This window comes from Heterocephalus glaber, unplaced genomic scaffold, assembly GCF_053883595.1.
Source record: "Heterocephalus glaber isolate CG9 unplaced genomic scaffold, H.glaber_assembly_v1.0 deba00001561, whole genome shotgun sequence".
In the NCBI taxonomy this organism is placed as follows: domain Eukaryota; kingdom Metazoa; phylum Chordata; class Mammalia; order Rodentia; family Bathyergidae; genus Heterocephalus; species Heterocephalus glaber.
This window is the reverse complement of record NW_028258349.1, coordinates 2,308,853-2,322,294: the sequence shown is the minus strand read 5'-3', so window position 1 is coordinate 2,322,294 and position 13,442 is coordinate 2,308,853. Positions and strand designations below refer to the sequence as shown.

At 58.9% G+C, this 13,442-nt stretch overlaps 1 long non-coding RNA gene and 7 other non-coding genes across 8 annotated transcripts; 2 read left to right on the top strand and 6 right to left on the bottom strand.

The window, feature by feature from the left end:
- Positions 1 to 431: 431 nt before the first annotated feature.
- Positions 432 to 505, bottom strand: Trnan-guu (transfer RNA asparagine (anticodon GUU)). The gene has a single exon. It is a non-coding gene; the product is annotated as a tRNA-Asn (tRNA).
- Positions 506 to 2,946: 2,441 nt separating this feature from the next.
- Positions 2,947 to 3,018, bottom strand: Trnae-cuc (transfer RNA glutamic acid (anticodon CUC)). The gene has a single exon. It is a non-coding gene; the product is annotated as a tRNA-Glu (tRNA).
- Positions 3,019 to 3,295: 277 nt separating this feature from the next.
- On the bottom strand, positions 3,296 to 3,367 carry Trnag-ucc (transfer RNA glycine (anticodon UCC)). The gene has a single exon. It is a non-coding gene; the product is annotated as a tRNA-Gly (tRNA).
- A 342-nt stretch (positions 3,368 to 3,709) lies between these two features.
- On the bottom strand, positions 3,710 to 3,781 carry Trnad-guc (transfer RNA aspartic acid (anticodon GUC)). The gene has a single exon. It is a non-coding gene; the product is annotated as a tRNA-Asp (tRNA).
- A 550-nt stretch (positions 3,782 to 4,331) lies between these two features.
- Trnal-cag (transfer RNA leucine (anticodon CAG)) lies at positions 4,332 to 4,414 on the top strand. Its single transcript has one exon. It is a non-coding gene; the product is annotated as a tRNA-Leu (tRNA).
- A 1,368-nt stretch (positions 4,415 to 5,782) lies between these two features.
- Trnag-gcc (transfer RNA glycine (anticodon GCC)) lies at positions 5,783 to 5,853 on the top strand. Its single transcript has one exon. It is a non-coding gene; the product is annotated as a tRNA-Gly (tRNA).
- A 3,467-nt stretch (positions 5,854 to 9,320) lies between these two features.
- On the bottom strand, positions 9,321 to 13,085 carry LOC147823959 (uncharacterized). The gene is made up of 2 exons (XR_015443016.1): positions 12,463 to 13,085; positions 9,321 to 12,051 (listed from the first exon to the last, which is right to left on the bottom strand). It is a non-coding gene; the product is annotated as an uncharacterized LOC147823959 (long non-coding RNA).
- A 63-nt stretch (positions 13,086 to 13,148) lies between these two features.
- Trnae-cuc (transfer RNA glutamic acid (anticodon CUC)) lies at positions 13,149 to 13,220 on the bottom strand. Its single transcript has one exon. It is a non-coding gene; the product is annotated as a tRNA-Glu (tRNA).
- Positions 13,221 to 13,442: the final 222 nt, after the last annotated feature.

Here is a 13,442-nt window from a genome sequence, read left to right as displayed (position 1 = left end):
TTTTGCAGTAGAGCAAGAGAGACCAGGCCCTAACCTGAGTTATAAAGAACAAGACCCTGATGGCTATTAGGGGGTCTCCAGGTCTACATCCTTTCAAACTGGCCAGAGGTCAGTGGGTTTCTCCGGCTGTTTAGCATCTGCTGTGAGAATTAACTGACCAAAGAAGAGCCATCGGGCTGTTTTCTGTAGTGCCAGAGCCCACCTGCAGAGGCCCATTGGCTGAGATTCTGCAGGGAAGAAGCTGTTAAAGGAAAAACACAGGCACCTCTGGTTTGGCCCCGTACACCGTGGGTGGGTGGGAAAATGTCTTTTATGACAACTAATATGTAAGTTTTAGGATTAGAAGTAGAACTTTTCAGTCACAGAAGCAAGAGAAAAGTGAAAACTAGAAATCGGGAAATCTTTTGTGATGGCAACTGCAAAACACTTGGTGTCCCCGGGTGGGCTTGAACCACCAACCTTTCAGTTAACAGCTGAACGCACTAACCAACTGCACCACAGAGACAAAGCCTAGGGTGGGCAACAGTAGCCTATGATATTGACAAAGCTCTAGTGAACCACTAAAGTGCTATAGGACTTTGTTTCCTCTCTTAACATTTCTACGTTAGGTTTGAGTTGGGTAATTAATGCTAAAACTCTGAACATTAAATGGCCCTCACAGTACATCATTCCAGTCTTTGCTTTCTTACTCCCTAATTGATTGGTGCCAACAGAACGTTGGCCTCCCCTGCCCCCCCTGCCCCAAATTGAGGCCAGCAACCAGGGAAACCTAGTTCACTACTGCCTTGAGGAAGTGAGGGACAAAGTGAGGATGCATGCACTGGGAAAACAGTTTGCTGCCGAGTTGAATTAGGGATCTCTGCTCAGGAGGTTAGCCTGAAGTCTTTACTTCTTTACAGTTCTTTGAAGCCCAGATTTATTGCTTCTTTCTGAATTTTAGATCCACAATTAAGCATCTGTTCAAATAAGTTAAGCCACATGGTAGCTCCAAAGTTCTCCCAAGAATGAGGGAAAGTACTAAATATCCCATGAGAAGGTAGAACAACTCAGGAGATTGAAGAGGTTCAATACACAAGCATCACCCATACCACAAACAATATAAATTCAAATATATCCCTTATAAGCCAGGGTTCTACATAGAGAATCACAAATTTATAAGCAGAAGATATTTAATTTTAACAGTGAAAATGCCAGGTATTTTCAGTCAAAAAATAATTTAAATAATGAATGTAAATTTCCCCTGGTTCATAAGAATCCCAGGGCAGTTAATCTTTTGGAGTTTTCTATAGGATGAAAATTATTAGCAACACCTCTAATATTTTCACCTATACAACCCACCAACTACTCAGAGATTCCCCAATGAAGAATTTGAAATGGTGCATTTTACTTGGACAGGCTCCCAGATGGCACACCCGACAAGCTTGTTTTGTTTTGTTTGAGAAAGGTTCTTGCTATGCATTTAAGGCAGGACTTCAACTCACTATGTAGCCCAGGCTGGCCTCAAATTAAGGGCAATCCTCCTGCCTCAGCCTCCCAAGTGCTGGGATTACAGGCGTGCGCCAGCCACCTCATATGGCAAGATCTGCTTCTTAATTTTCTTTCTTTTTTTTTGGTACTGGGGATCAAACTTGGGTCCTTGCGCTTGCACAGCAGGCGGTGAAACCACTGAGCTAAAACCCCGACCCTCTTAATTTTCTAATTAGAAACTGTGCAGTGGATCCTTTTTAGAACACCAGATAAAAAGTAATCTTTATAAGTTAGAAAACAGTTTCTCCTTATTCCTAGCACTGCCAATCAAGCAACTCCAATAAAGACATCAGTCATTCAGCTAAATATGTTGAGCCGATTCTACAGGTTTTCGTAAGATGCACGGAGGCAGTTTCCTACAGGTCTTTAATTTAGCAAACAACCCCCAAAAATTAAGTCCAGAAAAGTAGAAAAAACCTTTTTACCTCAGTATCTTCTAAGAGGCTTTGAGAACGAATGATCCACCATAATAATTAGAGTAGTGGGCAGTAGTTGCAGAAAAAGAAGAGCTACCCAGACTGGACCTCCAAGCCAAGAAGTATACCCCAGGCGGAGGGGAGGAGAGGGGGGAGGGGGGTGGACTGCAAACGCTGTAAGGGGATGGGGAGGCATGCAACTCTCAACCGAACTCGAAAATCCCACTTGGAAACAGGGTCCTCAAGCATTCTCCTCTGGATTTCAGCACTTCTGACACAGGATTGACAGCCTCAAGAATGAAATGCGCACCCAGAGACCACTGGAAGCCCATGCCCAAGAAACACCTGAGACCACACACGCTGTACTCCACCACACAGGGGGAAGTGGGTTGTTGAGGACGGCTCCTTACGTCCATCCCTCCTCAGCCTTGCTCTGCCCCGTAGTCTCTTTCCCCCCATCTCCCCAGCTTCCTACCTGCTCACACCCGTGCTTCCCCAGCCAGGCGTGGGGCGCCGAGGTTTCGGGCTCCGCTCAACTCACGCACGCTCCGCGCCCATCCCCGCCCACGCCACGGCACAGGTGGAGCCCGAGCGCGGCCCGGCCCGGGCTCAGGGCCCAGGTGCCCGTGGAATGGTCAGGGCGCCGGCACCCGCACCCGGCCCGCACGGCTGCTTGGCTGGCTGGGCGAGGGAGCCAGGGGACTGTGCTACGGAATTGGGCTCCTTTGGTCCGGCCCCGCTGACCACCTAGCCTGGGGGAGCCACCTGCGCGGATGTATTATCTGCGCGGTGTGGGTGTGGCCAGGCAGGCGTCAGGGCGAGAGCGAGGCCAGCAGGGAGCAGGGGAGGCGGCAGAAAGGGCGGGCCGGGGCCAAATGGGAGGGTCGCGTGCAGATGTAGACTGGAGGTGGCGCTCGCTGCCCGTGTCCGGTCGGGTCGGGTCGGGCCGGCCCGAGCAAAAGTCGGGGGGGGGCGGGGGAGGCCGGAGAGGAAGAAGAAAGGCTTCCCTGACCGGGAATCGAACCCGGGCCGCGGCGGTGAGAGCGCCGAATCCTAACCACTAGACCACCAGGGAGCGTCGGGCGGTCGGCTCCGCGTGTGCCTCCTGCGCCTCCTGCACCCTTGGCACGCGCCACGCCTCTGCCCGGCTCGCTTTGGAAAGCAGGGCCGGGCGCCCGCCTCCCGCCGCCGCGCCTGGCAACCCTGGCGCCCTAGCAGCCGGTTCCCCTCGCCGTGCGCGGCGCCGCGCCCTCAAAACGTCGGGCCGCTCCTTCGGCCTCGCACGCGCTCGCTCGCTCGCTTCTGAGCCTGGTCGCCACGGCCACCGCCACCTCGGCAAAACGTCGGCCCGCTGCGTTGGCCGGGAATCGAACCCGGGTCAACTGCTTGGAAGGCAGCTATGCTCACCACTATACCACCAACGCCGTGCACCCGCACCCTCGACGCGCCGCGAAGCTGCTTCGCTCCGCCCGCTCGCTGACCTCCGCGGGCGGCCGCTCTCGCGGCCTAGCCGCTCCCGAGCCCTGCCCGCGCGTCACCAGGGAGTCCCTCGTCACTCCCGCTGCGGGCCGGCCCCGCCCCTGGTCCGAGGAGACCTAGTGAAAGCCCGGCCAGGAGGCAGCGAGAGGGCGGGTGTGTGTGTGTGTGTGTGTGTGTGTGTGTGTGTGTGTGTGTGTGTGTGTGGCGGGGAGGCCGTGCGGGAAGTGGCGGGGCCCTGGGCGACTCCCCGCCCGGTCGTTCCGGCGGCGGGCAAAAAGGGCGGCTGCCTCCCCGTCGGGGAATCGAACCCCGGTCTCCCGCGTGACAGGCGGGGATACTCACCACTATACTAACGAGGACGACGGCGCCCGGCGCCCGGGACGCGCTCCCCTCTCCGCCGCTCAGCCCCGACCCCGGACCCCGCTCGCCCCAGGCCTCGGGCACCTGCTGCCGCCCCCACCCATTGCCGCCCACACCCAACGCAGGCACCCAGGACCAGGCGTCCCGGACACCGACCCACCGCACCCGCACCCGCACCCGACCGGCGTACAGCCATCCAGCGCGCCCTCGCGGGGGGCTTCGGACGCGCACTTCCGGCCGGGAGGAAGAGGCGCCGGCGCCGGCGCCGGCGGGCAGGAGGTGGGAGCGCGGAGTGCGAGCCCGGCAGGCGGGCGAGGGAAGATGGTCGGGCGCGGCGGAGCGGCTGGGCTGGGGAGGGGGCGCGGGTGGAGCCGTCGACGGGCCGGCCGGCCGGCGCAGGCGGGGAGGCCGAGCGAGCGGGAGAGGCTGCGCGGCTTCTTCAACCACCACCCCGGTCCCCGCCCCGCGCCCCGGTACTCGCACGCCGGCTCCACCGGGGCTCGGGCTCCGGCTCGCAGGCAGGCGAGCGGCCACGCGCCCAGACCCGCCGTCAGGATGGCCGAGCGGTCTAAGGCGCTGCGTTCAGGTCGCAGTCTCCCCTGGAGGCGTGGGTTCGAATCCCACTCCTGACAAGCCCACCTTTTGACGCGCACACGCACGCGCGCGCCCCATCGCCCCCGTTCCACCGGACCCTTGACGCACCTGCCTCTCCAGCTGCCTGCCCGGCCCCTTCTCGGGCGGGCACCCTCACTCTTCCCGCCCACCCGCTGCCCTCGCACAAGCTCAGATACCGCCGTCGCGGGCCCAAACCCGCCACCCTGGGCCCGCTGGCCGTGGTGGCACAGGCGCATTCTCAGCACAGCGGGTTCACGCGCTCCTCTGACCGCACCTTTCACCCGGGACCGACCGCCGCGTTTTCCGGACTCGCCCACCTCCACCCACGCGCACTGCCCAGACCTCTGCCCAGGGGCGTGGAACCTCGGCCGGGCGGTGGGGTGCTGGAGCCGGGTGGGGGGCACCACTCGCTCCGGCAGCACACCCCGACCCCGCCACCCCGCACCCTCCACGCCACCCTCCCGGCCCCTGCACCCAGCCCTCGGCCCCCGACTGCCCATCCCCTTCTCTCCACGCCCTGCCCTGCCCGGGACGCCTTCCCCGTCCCCGTCTGGCTGGGCTGTGCTCCCCAGCCCGCTTCTCCTGAGTGCTTCGTCCTGCCCACACCTGTCCCGCGCCTCACACGCAGCAGCTGAGACCCTAGCTGGCCAGGGACGCGGGGAGCGTGGCACCGACCACGGAAGTCCCGGCCCGGCCCGGCCCAGCCCAGCCATGGCCCCGGAAAGATGGTTCCCGTGTCGGTCCCTACCTGGCAAGCGCCACCGCCACTGGATGCGCCCGCCTGCCCCCCCAACCCTCCACATACCCCGCTCGCCCGGGAGCCGCGTCGCCCTCGGCGCCACAGCGCGTCCGCCACGGGGAGCAGCTGCTCCCTGGGCCGTTCCAACAGCACCCGTGCCGCCGGCGAAACCCGTCCCCCCTTCTGCGCCCCTTGGGGACTGGACAGTGGCTTAAGGCCACACCGGCTCTCAGCCACGCCTGGCGGGGGTCTCCCATCGTGCTCGGGCGTCCTGCTCGGGCCTCGGGCGCGGGCCTCGTTTGGTCCGGCTCCCGGCTTCCTCCGGCCACCCGGGCGGGCAGTCCGTGCGGCGGCGCGGGCAGAGTGGGACGCGTCCTGCCTCGCTCCCCCGGGGGTGGGGGGCGCGCGCAGCAGCAGCAGCAGCAGGAGAAGGGGGAGGAGAAGGGGGAGGGGGAGGAGGGAACCTCGACGAGCCATGCAGCCTGTCCTTCTGGTCACCTGCGGGGTCCTTTGCCTCATCGTGCCCTCGGCACAACCTCCGGTAGGACAGGTGTCCGGGACGGGCGGCCAGCAGGGTTGGGCGGCGGCGGCGGAGGCTGGGCGCCCCAGTGACAGCCCCCCTCCCGTGGGAGCTGCCATCGCCGGCGCATGGGTGGTTCAGTGGTAGAATTCTCGCCTGCCACGCGGGAGGCCCGGGTTCGATTCCCGGCCCATGCAGCGTCGAGTCCCCTTTTGGTCCTCCGGCCCCAAAGCCCAAGCCGCCCTGGCTTCTGCCTCCTTGTCCTCAAGGTGCCAGCTCCGCTTCGCTCAGCTCCGCCTCAGCCGGTCTGGGCGCGCGCCACTCACCGCTGCTCCTCCTTCCCAGCGCCGCGCTCTTCCCGCCCCGCTGGCCCAGGGCACTGGGACCCTGGCTCCTTGGCCCCCTCGGTCCCCACCCCGCGCCCTCCTCAACCGTCCCCCTCATCCGCGGCACCTTCCCTCTGGTTCCTAGTCGCTCTCTCTTCCTGCCCTTCCACCTGTGCGCTCCTTCCCACCTCGCTTCCACGCCTACCCACGGGTACCTGGCGACAGCCCCCGTTTGCCGCCCGCCTCCCCCCCTCCCGTTTCCTCACTGCCCAGACTAGGTCCTCAGCACGAGCCCCAAGCTGCCCGGGCGTCTTCTCACCGTCACTCACGCCCACGCTCGACCTCTCATTGAAGCGCACACCGGGACCACGCGAAGAGAATTCCAAGCACACCCGCGCGCTCTACTCCCTCACCTACCCTGTTCCTTCTCATCCGTCCCCCGACCGACTCCGGTGCCCCAACCGCACGTCCCTCGACGGGCACGCCCGCGCTCGCCCGCCCACACGCACACACAGGACGTCGCCCGGGCACTCTCAGCAGCTGGGCACCCGGATTCGCCTCTTGCTTCTGTCTCTTGGCTAGAGCCCCACCGCACGCCTCGCTGCGGGGGCGGGGGCGGGGGGGGGGAGCCCACGAGGGCCGAGTCCCTGTCTCTCCTCCGCTGGCCTTCCCTCACGCCTTGGGGACCTGGCCGAGAGCGCGCTCTCCAGTAGTCCAGTAGTGGGCTGCTCCGCTTCCCACCCGGCGCCCCAGCCGCCCTCGTCAGTCTCCTGGCCTGGAAGCGGGCCACCCCAACCTCCCCAGCCTCGGGGGCAGGGGCCCTCTGCACAGAACTCGCTTCCATCTCCCTGGAACCAGAGGCCCCCTCGCCACCACCCCTAGAGGCTACCCAGACCCGCTCCACATCTGCCCCGACCCCAGGTCCCACCCCTGCCGAGGGCGCCCCGGGCGCCCACAAGAACTGGCTGACTGACGGCAGCGCTCCGGGTCCTTGGTCCTTGCCCGGTTGCCCGAAAGTCCCAGACCGTGCTCTGCCCGCCCCCGTCCCCTCCCCCCCCCCACCACGCCTTCTCCCACCTCGCAGCACGTGGCGTCAACCAGCCAGCCCTAGGGGCCTGGGCTGCGCTGCTCTCTACCGGACACCACACCTTCGCCCTTCCCCCTTCCCCCTTCGCCACCGCCCCGGCCACGCCCACCGCCCACCAGCCTCTCAGGCCCAAGGAAACCTCCCTAGGTGGTGGCTGCCGGAGACCCCTGGAGTCAGGTTCCAGTACGCACCTGCCTGCCCACTATACGGCGCGGGCCCGAGGAAAAAATTCACTAAGAGACAGAACTAGGACAGAAGGAGGGGTGCCGGGACGACCAGCGCCGCTGTAACCCACTCGGGCGCTGGACAGGCCCGGGCACTGACTTGCATTGGCAGTCAACTGGGGTCAAGGCCACGACCTGTGGTGTCTGTGGAAATTAACGTAAACGAGGCTCAGAAAGGACAAGACAAAGCATTCTCGAAGTAGGAACACAATGGACAAAATCTGATTGGAATCAGAACGTTGTCCTTCTAGTCTGAAGGTTGTAGTGGTGGGAACGGAGTCTGGGTGCGAGTTTCTCTGACCTTGTCACGCAGGCTTCGGCCAGACTCACTTCTATAAAGGAGCCAGTTGTGGGCTCAACTCTTTACACCCTGCCTTGGGCGTAATCAACATTAGGGTCCCGTGCAGTGGCAAGCCTGGGGATCCGGGTGAGAGAGGGGCAGGGGCCCGGGCGAGCTGGGCGGCGCTTGGCTGGCCAGGGGAGGGGAGGGGAGGGGAGGGGAGGGGAGGGGAGGGGAGGGTGGGTCTTCTTCCAAGTCCCGCCTGCCTGCGGGGGAGCGCGGGTCGGTGGGTGCCGTGGGCTGCACGTGGGCCTCACTGGAAAGCAAGTCTGGGTGGCCCGTCCAAGGCTGAGCTCTGCCGTCGGCTTTGGGCAGCAACTACAGAAGAAGGGTGGCTACCAGGGCTGGACCCCGGGGGCAGCAGGAGAGCGGCGCACTCGGGGCGGGAGCTGAGGGGCCGGGCCCGGGGGTCAGTGGTGCAGACCGTGGCCCGTGCTAGGGCGGCAGGGGTGGGGGCGGCGGAGGCGGGGACGGGAACCGCACAAGTCCCATCTGGGCGCTGGGTCCTCGGGGGCGATCCAGAGCGGCAGAAAGGGTTTGTTTTAATGTTCTGCTCTTGTGTTGAATTTCTGCAATCTTGACTATTACATGCCTTGGTGTAGATTTTTTTCTTTTTAAATCATGGCTAACTGGAATGCCATGTGCCTCACTTATCTCTGTGTCAAATTCTTTGTCCCATGCTTGGGAAGTTTTCTGCCATTAGGTCTCTGAACAGATTTTCTTTTTTATGTCATTTGGGCCCTCTCCTGTTTTTTCATCGACTCCCATCATTCTTACGTTATTCTTCTTTGCATCATCTAGCAGCTGTCGGATTGACTTTTTGCGGTCCCTTGCTACTTTTAAGCGATCTTTCTTTTCATGACCGAACGCTAACCGCAATCCTGTCTGCAATGTCTGATCATCTGTCCTCACGTTAGCTCATTCTGCTGTGTGTGCTTTCAGTGGAAGTTTTGAACCTCTTGGATACCCGTTTGAATCTATCTCATGGATTCGATTTCTTTCCTAGATTGGGCTTCCGTGGCTTCCATCCTTTTCCTCAGCTCCTAGTTTTTGGTTTTGGTTTTGTTTTTCTTGTTTAAAATCCGTATCTACTCTACAGTCACTAACCGTGTCTGTCCCTATGGTCATCATCTCTGTAGTTATCCGAGAAATTATTTTCTTTTTAAAGAATAAATCAAAATGTGTGGAGCACAATGTATTGAACACAACACACTCAAGACGTAGAGTGTCTTTTATCACCCCTAGATATTCCTTGAGGTTCCTTCCCGGTATCTGGCGACCTTCAGTACTTCGCAGCAGCTGATGAGATTTCTGCCCCTGCAGACCGGTATGTTTTTTCTAGAACTTCATCAGATGGGAGCCATACAGTATAAACTCCGAGTCTGTCTTCACTGGCTGAGCATGTTTATGAGATTCGTGCACATGTTGCATGTGACAGTAATTTATTTCTTTTAACTGCCGAGTAATAACCCACTAAATGGATATATTGCAATGCGCTTATTCATTGTTCCAGTAGTAGTTGTTTCGGTTGTTTACAGTTAGGAGGCAACTATGAATAAAGCCGCTATGAGCATCTCTGTACAGGTGTTTATGGAATTACATAATTTAATTTCTTTTTTGTTGCTGTTGTTGCTTTGTTTGTTTGCTTTTTGGTACCGGGGACCGAACTCGGGTCCTTGCGCTTGCGCAGCAGGTGGTGAAACCACTGAGCTAAATCCCCGGCCCCTCATACTTTAATTTCTTTTGGGTAAATGTCTAGAAGCAGGATTTCTGGGTCATACGTAAGTTAATTGCATGTTGAACTTTATCAAAGATTTTAAAATGTTTTCTAAACTGTTTGAACCATTTCATATTCTCACCAGCAAAGCATGAGAACGTTGTTGCCCCACATCTTTGACAACACTTGGTATTGTGAGTCTTTTTAATTGTAGCCATTCCAGTGTGTACGTAGTTGTATCTCATCGTAGTTATACTTTGTATTTCCTTGAAGAGCAGACAGATGGAGCAATTTTCCATGGGCTTATTGACCATTTGCTCATTTTCTTTTCTGAATTTTGGGTTCAGCTCTGTTTGAGAACTTATTTCTGATGTGGCTCTTTCTAGAGCCTCATTCATCTGTTTTATTCCTTCCAGTGCTACCAATTCAGAGAGTCCAGATGGGTGGTTTTTTTCATTGTTCCACCTCATTGCCCCCTGGGTTGGCCTCTGGTGAGGTGTAAGTGTGGGGTTGCATCTTGCTTAAGTGTCTTCTCCCCAGGCTCGCCCTCTCTTCATGTATGGAGATATATATGCCTCCCTCTCTGTCTCTCTCTCTCTCTCTCTCTTTCACTTTCTCAGTTTAATTCCTGGGTTGAGGATTATGAATTGCTCATGGCAGGTAGCTTTCTCAGTGGTATTTCGAGCCCTCAGGAAATGACTACTTCTCAGAGATGTCTTCCAGGTGTAGCCAGCTTTTGAGTACTCTCTCTCTCTCTCCCTCTCCCTCCCTCTCCCTCTCTCTCTCTCTCTCTCTCTCTCTCTCTCTCTCTCTCTCTCTCTCTCTCTCTCTCTCTCTCTCGTTATGGTCAGTTTATTAAGTTCAATGGTGAACGTTATCAGAAGAATATTCTCCTGAAAGTCATTTTTTCTTAGAAAAATGTGGAAAATTAAAACCCTCTCAGCACAGCCACAGATGCTGTGGCCCTCGAGCGAGTCCGGGTCGTCCTCAACATCCTCCCGCTCCAAGTCATCCAGCTCCTGGATCAAAGACTCGTGTACTTCCGCTTATTTCCAGCATCCTCCAAGAACTGGATAGATATCAGATGTGTCAAGATTATGATCGGTTTCAAACAGCTTGATTTTTTCCTGCTTCTTCTTCTTCTTCTTCTTCTTCTTCTTCTTCTTCTTCTTCTTCTTCTTCTTCTTCTTCACCCGTTAATTTCCAAGAGTCCTGCATCCAACTTGGCTTTCCAACAGAAGAAATTCTCAATTGTAACAGGGGTGCTGTGGAATAATTGCTTCTCTGCTTCTTCTCCCTCTTCTGCTTCTTTTCCTTTCAGTTTCTTTGCTTCCTCTCTTCTCATTTTTGTTTTTATCTGATCTATTATTTCATTAAATTCTTCCTGCACTGCTGTCACCAGAGGAAAGATCATGACCACACCAAGATTTTCCTCAGCCCGTAGTGCTCATAATTTAAAAATGTCTCTGGCATCATTATCTACTAGGTTTTCCTGGGGCAATCCTTCATAAAGGGGAGCCCCATCCGGGTATTTTTCACTGTATGTAAACTGGAGGGTTTCGTCATTTTCTCCAGCCTCAGATGTCACGGTGATGGTGAAGCTGGTTGGAGTTTCTGATAATACTGTGAGGGGGTCGGAGCAGATGGACCCCAGAGCCTCCAGCTCGTTTCGCTGCTCCTCGCCTTAGTCTGTCAGCACAGCCCCGGCTGCTGCCCATGGATCACGCCGACGCTCAGCCAGCGCACCAAGGCCGAGTCCCGAGGCCTCCGGCCAGGCCCGGCCTCTGGCTTTTGGGTTTTGAGTGTGTGTGTCGCGAGATCGAACCTCTTCAGTCTCTTGCAGATGAGACGTTGCTGCCTATTTGGCCTAGCCCCTGGTTCTTTGGCACTGGCTCGTAGTATTGTTGATGACCCTTAGGCGATCTCAGTCTTGGCGTGCCAGGAAGAACGACTGATTAGAACCACTGTGTCACCTTGGCTAAAGCAGTACCATCAGCAATGACAATAGCATCAAACACAGCCTAGAGAGGGACAGACTGTGCTGACTATTAATTTGCTACCTTTCACCCTATGAACTGTATCTGTGGTTCTAGAACAAAATCTAAAACAGACCAGAAAACTGCCTGCAGTAAACGTGCCCTCAATAGGGCGATTTCACCCTCAGGGGAGAAAACTGAAGGGATGCTGGGAGGGGGCTGGGGAGAGGAATAGAGGAAGAGGAAGGGATTAGAAGCAAGGCTGGTGGACAAAGGAAGATTACACAAGCATTGGGGAGCTGGTGAAGAAGACAGGAGAGAAAGAGAGAAGGAAGAAATATGAACAAGAAAAGAACACAGCACAACCACCACAACAATAGCAAACTATAGACACGGCGTTCACGCAGCCACTGCCGCCCGCCGCCTCCGCCACTCCGTTCCAGTGGTGCGCTTCTCCGTGGAGGCCTCTGGGGTCGACAGTCGTCACCGTGGGTCTGCGGGCTCCAGCTGCCCTCCCCACGCAGTGAGTCAGGGCTCAGGGAGGAAGTGCCCGCTTGCCACGTCCTTCTGCTTGATTGAAGTCTCTCTTGGCTCTCGCCATGGGGCTTCAATTCTCCCTTCAGAAGCTGGGCGTGGTGATGCCCGCCCGCAATCGCACCGCTCGGGAGGCTGAGGCGGCAGGATCGCCACAAATTCGAGGTCAGCATGAACTGCACAGCGAGACCCTGTCTCCAGGAGAGGAGAGGATTGGAGAGGAGAGGGGAGAGAAATCTCCCTTCAGATCCTTGCTGGGTCCCGGGGACCCACTTGCCTGCGTCTTCCCTTCCTCGCATTGCTATATTCCAGCCTCTGCACACCAAATCTCACAGAGGCTGTTTCTCTGCTGTTCACCACTCCCCCGGCTTCTCGGAAGACAGGAAAATGAAGCGTCGGAAATGAAACGCGCACCCAGGGACCACTGGAAGCCCATGCCCAGGCCACACCTGCGACCACAGCCGCTGTGCTCGGCGTGACAGTGGGGAGTGGACCGTGGGATGCGGGCCGTGGGCTGTTGCCGACCGGCTCCTTTACGTCCATCCCTCGTCAGCCTTGCTCTGCCCCGTGGTCTCGTTCCCCCGATCTCCCCAGCTTCCTACCTGCTCACAGCCGTGCTTCCCCAGCCAGGCGTGGGGCGCCGAGGTTTCGGGCTCCGCTCAACGCCGGCACCCGCACCCGGCCCGCACGGCTGCTTGGCTGGCTGGGCGAGCGAGCCCGCAAGCCAGCGAGTCAGGGGACTGTGCTACGGAATTGGGCTCCTTTGGCCCGGCCGCGCCGACCACGGAGCCTGCGGGAGCCACGTCGAATTTGGCAAAAGAGAAAGCGTTTCCGGGCCTGGCGAGGTGGCCGAGCACGACGAGCCGCGGGCACGGAGAGCTAGGTGGCGGGCGTGCCACTGGGCCGGGGCGCGGGACGAGGCCAAGAAGGGAGGCTCCGTGAGGGCGGCTGAAGCCACTGGCGTCTACAGGGCTTCTTCCTTCCGCAACGCGGAGCGGGTCTCGTGGTTTTCAGGTGTTCCGAGTGCATCGCCGTCTAAGCCAAGGGCACCTGCGCGGATGTATTATCTGCGCGGTGTGGGTGTGGCCAGGCAGGCGTCAGGGCGAGAGCGAGGCCAGCAGGGAGCAGGGGAGGCGGCAGAAAGGGCGGGCCGGGGCCAAATGGGAGGGTCGCGTGCAGATGTAGACTGGAGGTGGCGCTCGCTGCCCGTGTCCGGTCGGGTCGGGTCGGGCCGGCCCGAGCAAAAGTCGGGGGGGGGCGGGGGAGGCCGGAGAGGAAGAAGAAAGGCTTCCCTGACCGGGAATCGAACCCGGGCCGCGGCGGTGAGAGCGCCGAATCCTAACCACTAGACCACCAGGGAGCGTCGGGCGGTCGGCTCCGCGTGTGCCTCCTGCGCCTCCTGCACCCTTGGCACGCGCCACGCCTCTGCCCGGCTCGCTTTGGAAAGCAGGGCCGGGCGCCCGCCTCCCGCCGCCGCGCCTGGCAACCCTGGCGCCCTAGCAGCCGGTTCCCCTCGCCGTGCGCGGCGCCGCGCCCTCAAAACGTCGGGCCGCTCCTTCGGCCTCGCACGCGCTCGCTCGCT